The 7,209-nt window shown below is 44.6% G+C and overlaps 1 protein-coding gene across 1 annotated transcript in view; it reads right to left on the reverse strand.

Annotated features, from left to right (window-relative positions):
• pdlim2 (PDZ and LIM domain 2 (mystique)) overlaps positions 1-6,414 on the reverse strand; it is a 43,006-nt gene extending 36,592 nt beyond the window's left edge. The window contains exon 1 of the mRNA XM_035380136.1: positions 5,949-6,414. The gene's annotated coding sequence lies outside the window, so the exon portion shown is untranslated. The remainder of the gene's footprint in view (positions 1-5,948) is intronic.
• Between the last annotated feature and the right edge of the window lie 795 nt (positions 6,415-7,209).

Consider the following 7,209-nt stretch of genomic DNA (forward strand, 5'->3'; position numbering starts at 1 on the left):
CGGCACACAACAGAGAGGTATGCAAGCGCCAGAGCGGTCGATCCAGTTCTGAAGGTATGCGTGACAGTCAGGTGAGGTGTGAGCACAGCAATGTGCTGAGGCAGGGCCGGACCTTTCTCCTCCCAGTATCGAAGCAGCACTGGGCGGAGGGGGTCACCAAAAAAACAATACGGGCGTCATTCTTTCGCTGCCATTGTTAGCACTGATGTGACTATACCCTGATGCTCTGACTGACTAACGTCCAGTGTTCATCTGATACAAGCAGTTTCCCATAAATCCACACAACAATGGCTTTACAAAAAAATAGGGACAGGGTATGTTGAAGGGGAAAAAATGAATAAATAAATGGGATGGTTACAGTTTAACTGATCTAAAGAAATTGTATTACAAATCAGACTTGGGTTGTAAAAAATAGTAGCAAGTATATGAGATTCGGACTTTAGCCATTTCATTGAGGGGGAAGCCAAAAATCAATAGCGCAGGCGCCGTCAGTGACAGTCTGTCCGAGACGCGTCAGTGGAGTGAGCAGAAACGGACGATGTGTAACCTGGAAAAACACCTGCAGGCACTTGCCACTTCCTGGTGCTGTCGGCTTGCATTCCCCACAGCGAAGCCCAGAGCCTGCACGACTCGGCAGGGCAGAGCTGCTTGTGAGGTGTACGGTTACGGGTCCTCTAATCATGTGACGCAGGGCCAACGATGATTGCTGGAGACAGGCGGATTAAAGTAATGTGCCCAAGACGAGATGGAACCACGCACCACCTGTAGACACTTACATGCCCCGATACTGAGGCTCCTGAGGCAGAAATAGAACATGAGGAGGCTGTTATTTGGTGGCTAGATCAGAAGCCACTTACAGGCAGTTAACCGCGGGCGGGGGGAAATGTCAGAGAACTTCCCCCGAGCCGGCAGCAGGCAAAGATAATCTTACTGTAAAGAGGCAGGCAGCACAGTACATAAGCTGGGGCATGAGGAGAGCCATAGAGCCGACCAACCCATTCTGAAGGACACTCGAAGAGGCTGCGTGTGCTATGGGCTCCTGCGTGGCCCACCCGGTAAAGGCACTCACCATGAGCCCAAGCTTGGCCCTGTGGTGGTCTGATCCAAGGCTAAGTCGCTAGCCATCTATGAGTACATACAGGCAGGACAAAACCGGCCTTGCCCTGCTGCCGCATTTGTTACTTCAAACAACCCAGGCGACACCCACAGGCTACCTGGCAACAAGCTGTCATCACTGAGAGATATGCCTGTGCTCCAATTGGTACGAGCTCCCCTGCGGTAGATGGCAGTTTCCGCCCTTCAGAAAAGCACACCAGAGCAGTCAACAAGCTGCAGCTACAGCTGCCCGCCTCCTTGCAAGAGATGCCAGTAGTAGATTGCAACTCGAGGCAAAACTGTCAATGCCAAATTTAGGGGGAAAAAGGGGGGAGGAAATGTTTCCAAAAATAAGATACACCACACTAAATCTGCTGGATTAGTCACCTCTTCTTGTTGACATGCTCTTTCTGTAAGTTTTTAAAAGACTTCAAAGAGCAGCTAAGATTTTGAGAGCATGTGTGCAACTTGCAAAGACAAGTCGATGGAATTATGCAGTTTAGCCAAGATAAGTACAGAACGATTACGCACAAACAGGCAAACACCCTGCGGTCAATAGTTTCAGCTGCGCCCCATTCAGCTGCCCTGTTGGGAAAACACATTCTCTTTTGATCAATTTGCTTCAAAGATGAGTTTCATTTTGGGATAACAGAGATTCCTGTGCCTGATTTTCCTGTGCCTGATTAGGTTGTGCAACTGTCAGCATCACATAGTTCTGAAACTGCTTATTATTACCCTGCTTGGCTGTGGCTTCGAACACATGGTTTCTTGTTCCTGTGACCCCAGTGTAAATCCACTGGCTGGAGATGATAAATGAACATTAATAAGTGAGTGTGCTAATGCCTGAATATTGCCACAACAGAAGTATCAGACGCAGCCGACTAGCTCAGGGTGAAATTGCCACAAGCAGTATGCAGGCATTCAGTCTCACAGTTGCTCATTACTGTTTGAGGGAACAACCACAATCTACTAGACCATCAAGTTCACAGAACGCTTTCCACACAGTTCAAGTTCGATGAGACTGGCGCTCCCGGATATTTTCCATCTGTCCCTTCCTGGACGGCCCTCCGCCTTTTTTGTGACTTCGCCCTGCCCCGCTCTGAAGAGTGCGCCTGTTCTGACGGTAAGTGGTGGACTCACGCTCTGAGGAAAACCGGGGAGGAGAGTGGATTCTTGCCTCGGCCGAATTCTGTGAAATGGCGGTTTGGAAAATATTCTCCCACAAACCTCAAGCATTAGTGATGTGAGCAGAAAAAATTGTCATCTCTAAGGTGATGAAGCCAAATTAAATACAAGTCAGTAGGGGACAAAATAGTCTTGACTAATGTATCATGCTTAACAGTTTTGTGAGTGGCATGAAATTAGTTCAGTTATCTTAGGGGCATCCTCTTAAAGAAATTAAATTAACTTGATGCCAGCTAGGATTATTCCATGCCCCCCAACCCTCTAACCAAAAAAAAATGGTAAAATCAAAAAAGTTACAAACAACATATTCTATTACTCAACAGCGTATGGACCACATGATTCTTCCCATAGCTCAGAACAATTCTCAAATACATAGGCTAAACTGTCAGGGCATCTATAGTATCAATCTATAACATATTACAGTAAAGTACGGCATTATTATAGTAAGCTTAAAGGTAGTAAAACTGGAAACTTAAATTTCAGATAAAAACACCCAGCAAGTTAGTTTTAACTTTTGTGCATAACAAATGAAGTTAACTCTAGGACGTTTCTGCTACATAACTGTATCACCAGAATCCTACTACTTCGCTCCAATTTTTCAGTGCAACAGAGACTGTCTGCCTCTCACTCTGCAAGCGAGTTTGACATTAGTATCTATTACCATCGTCTGATCACATTACCACAACTACATGAAACCCGCCATAGCATTGCAATCGGGTCATTGCACCACATCACCTACATGCACCATTAAGCCTTTCTGAGGTGCTGATGCTCAGCTTCAGATAAGCAGTCTACCAGTAACCACTCAACTCAGTCTGCGTTACACTTTCATTCAACCAACCGACTGCCATTTGCAAAAAGGTTCTCTCAATACCCTGTTGCAACTGTGCAACTCTCCACTACCAATTTTAGCTTGAGCATTTGGTGAAATACCAAAACTGACTATGGGGATGTGAAACAGAACTGCTTATTTCATGCATTTTGATCCGGCAGAAACACACCTAGCAATAAACCTGCGTGGAGTTGGTATTCTTCTGAGGTTTGTCTGACTTGAGTTTAGTCTACCACAATCCTTACCACAAGATAATCACTGACAGACATAAGCAATGAGAAATTGCTTTCATCATCTAAAAGTCAGCAGATCATATCCGGGGGTACAATTTCCTGCAAATGAAATAACTTCAAGTCAAAATATGTCAACACTCAAGACTGATAACAGGGAGTTCGGCAATTGATACATCAAAAATAGATGAGGTAGCGCCACTAAGGTGACTGCTTCCCTGTCAAACCATTCTGAAGTGACTTTCAAGAGAGCATAACATTGTTCACATTGTTGTTTTTGAGAGAGGAAGTGGTCTAACAAAAGAACTGCTCCGCAGAATTTCTACCTACACATGACGGCCCAGCTCACACACTCTCTAAACCGACACCGACTCTAAACCGTTCACTCCTTGCCACAGAGGCAAAAACACCAGAGGGCTGCACGCTGGTGTCCCGGGGCCAAGGGGTACTGCCCAATCAGCACGCTGGAGGAGTCAGGAAGCCAGGCACAATCGAAAATGAAAGGAGGGGAGTTTGCGTGTGAAAGGCAGCGCCACACAAAGAGAAGGTGCTGTGCAAATTCCAGCGGCAGGGATGAATGGAGCCAGGCGGATGGCTTTTTCACGTGAGCTCGGGGGGGGGGGGGGGGGTGTGGGGGGTGTGGGGGGGGCACATCCAGCTTTTTCTCCTGCCCATTTAGGTCCCGCACCGTCGGCACAATCCAGGCGCGCCCCGAAAAACCACCCCAGCGCAGGTGCCTGGAGAGCTCCAGAGATGGATGCATGTGTTTCCTGAACAGCCCGCCTGAGCCTCATGATGAGAACATCCACAGTGTAGAGTCCCACAAGGGCTCATGAGCAAACCCAGAAGCGCTGAACAGGGGCTGTTTCAAGGAGGAGCCGCAGACAACTACAGTACAATTTACCTCACGCTGCAGCTCAAGCCAATGATTTAAACACAGGCCTGAACTACTGCCATAATATCTGGTCACCCAATTTGACTTAAACACAGTCTTTAAGTCACTTCCTGGGTATTTAATTGTCACTTAAGCACGACACTATACCTCAAATTTCAACGCAATTGTCCAAACAGCTGTTCCTCTTGAGCTCATAAGGAAGTCCTACTAAAGTAAAACATCACCGTTACTGTTCCTTCAGCATGAAACCATTTAAAATGTCACACTTTAGGTGTCAGTGATAGCCACTATGGCAGAATGAACAGGCTCTGTACACAGTAAGACTGTGTACAGAGTAAGACTGACAGATTGTAATCTTAGAAAGTTGTCAAAGCCTGAAGGGATAGGCTACTATATTGCGACTGGCAAGATGCAAAAATAGTCTGATTAATCTAGCCAGTGTGAGGTATGAACTAAAGATACTAATAATCTCCCCTCCTCTGCTCATAGTCATAGTTAAAATATTTTAATGAATGGGCTCCCACGGGCGTGGCAGGACTGAAGTCAAAGGAAAATCTTAATCACATTTGCAAACATACTGCATCACTGCAGTGTCTTCATTCCGAGAAAACACACCTTTAAAAAATCATTCTGAAGTAGGCTACATCCCAAAAAGAGTGGACCAACATATAAATCACCTGAACATCGCTGATTCATTTCTGGGTGTGTGAAGCCCAATGTCTCACGAAAGGCTAATTCAACCCATGCCATCTTAAGAGATGGGGTGGTTCTGATAACAGTTTTCCAATCTTCAAAAGGTTGTAAAAGCAGTTCAACTTGCTGCGCAAAAAACGGAGCCAGAGTCTGTATTTATGAGCAATTTTAGAGTCTTTAGACTTAAATGGCAATCTGAAGCAATTCTTAAATTGCATGGTACAGTGTTTTTGCACCAAAAGATTATATCCAGCCTGAGACGTCTCAGAGCAACCCAACTTTTTTCCACTCGAAAGGGCGTGTGAACCCTACCTTCTCATTTTTGACAATCTGCATCAGTTCCATCAGTCCTCCTGTCATAGCCTATTTAGGTTATACAAATCAGTAGGCCAATCTTAAAACACATCTGCATTTCATATTTTTTAAGAATATATTTTTAAAATGAGGGGCTAATCATATCCTACGTTAAATATACCTCGCATTTCAATTTCTCAACCTGTCGGATTGGAAAATGCCCCCCAAAAGGGCTAGGCTAAGAAATTCATTAAAAAGTACAGAACCGCTGCTTTCCCTCCGCCGAGCGGGAATTTGGGACTAATATAAATTCTTCGGGCGCACACAAGTACGATGCAAAGACATGAAAAAGGAAAAAAGACAATCTCTGTTCATGCACAGTTCCGGAACTCGCTATGTCAAACCTATGAGTAGACGTGTCTTTCCGATACTTTCATTGATTTGGATGTAAATTAATTTGGCGAGAACGCACCAAACGTTTAACAATATTCCACAGGACACAATAAGTTATGCAGCGTTAGCTACACAGAATACGCTAAAGCAAACGCAAAGCGTGACAGATGTAGCCTACCACTGCGCAGGTTAATTGGACTTAAGAAATGCAAATATCCAGTATCAGTTGATGCTTATCTTATGAAGCTTATGCATTACTTGGCAAAACATAGGCTACAATGACATAATCTAATTGTCACTCGCCTATGTATGAGAAAATAAGAAAACTTACCAGGTACGCCGCTCGAGATGAAATCGTGGCAAACACCAAAATTCATGCAAGTTAAACAGCCGTCGCTTGCAGTCTACACCTGCGGAACGTAGATTTCCTGGTGGCTAGGCTACTACGCGTAAAGTGCGTCAAACTGAAAAGCGAGACTACAGAGAGTGCGGTATCTTTAGTGGAGCGTACCGTTTTTCAGTTTCCCCTGCAAGCAAATTATCAAAAACGTCTCACAGGATGACTATCCGTGTCTGTGTCAGCGAGTCGCAGTGCGGTATTATATATCGTCCATGTGACCGAACCACAGCCACCCAGCTTTGAAAACTAAAATGACTTATTCAGATGCTCTGAGAAATGCGTTTCCCCTAACCTGTTTCCATAGGTAGACTGAATTGATAACGTCACCTGCGAGCACACCACCACTCCTAAAACGATTTCATATGCCACGTGTTATAATCAAAATAAAGGCTTTAAAGCATGGCAGAATGCACGGGGCGTGTCGGGCATGGGCGGTAGTAAGGGAAATATGGGCGGCGGTTAATTGAGATATTAATTCGGCGCAAAGGAACTAACTCCAGACCTTGATTTAATGCGCCATCTACTGGCAGAATTCGGAATTGAGACATGCTCACTTCGAGAAAAGGTTGGTCATGTGGTGGAATTTTTATCTACGGGGATATTCAGCTAGAAAACATCCCAAACCAGAATACACTAGGGCCTATCATATGTGTAGTATCAGCAGTTCGTTGGAAGTAGGTAGCTCAACAGTGGTTATGGCTTCAATTAACAGGTTGCTTAGAAAATAATTTCGATACAGGAGAAAAATGTCCATGGGAAAACTGTTTAAGCAACATTGTTTACTCACGTATAATTTTAAAAAGCAGAACACTTCAAAATATGATTCAAATTGAGCTAGCTCTTTCAGAAAAGTCGTTCAACAAGGTAGGCCTAGCCTACTTACTGTAATTCAGAAAATATTCTGGATGCCTGCATGTTTTCTATGGCAACGTCTGTGGAAATAGAAAGCCTGTGGAAAAACTGAATTGCCTAACAACGTACGGCGTAGATTGTTACCAAAAATCGCTGCTACACAGGGCAGACCTGCGTCATCGGATTTGACCTTGAGCCAATTAAAACGTCTTCATGAAGCTAAATAACCAACACAGTGTTGCTCATAATTTAATGTAGCCTAATTAGAAATTCAGCGCAACAGGTCTACAGTATATCAAAATGGTCTCATTAAAAATAATACACACTGACCTCACGAATG

The sequence above is a fragment of the Anguilla anguilla genome, chromosome 10 (assembly GCF_013347855.1).
Source record: "Anguilla anguilla isolate fAngAng1 chromosome 10, fAngAng1.pri, whole genome shotgun sequence".
Classification (NCBI taxonomy): Eukaryota; Metazoa; Chordata; class Actinopteri; order Anguilliformes; family Anguillidae; genus Anguilla; species Anguilla anguilla.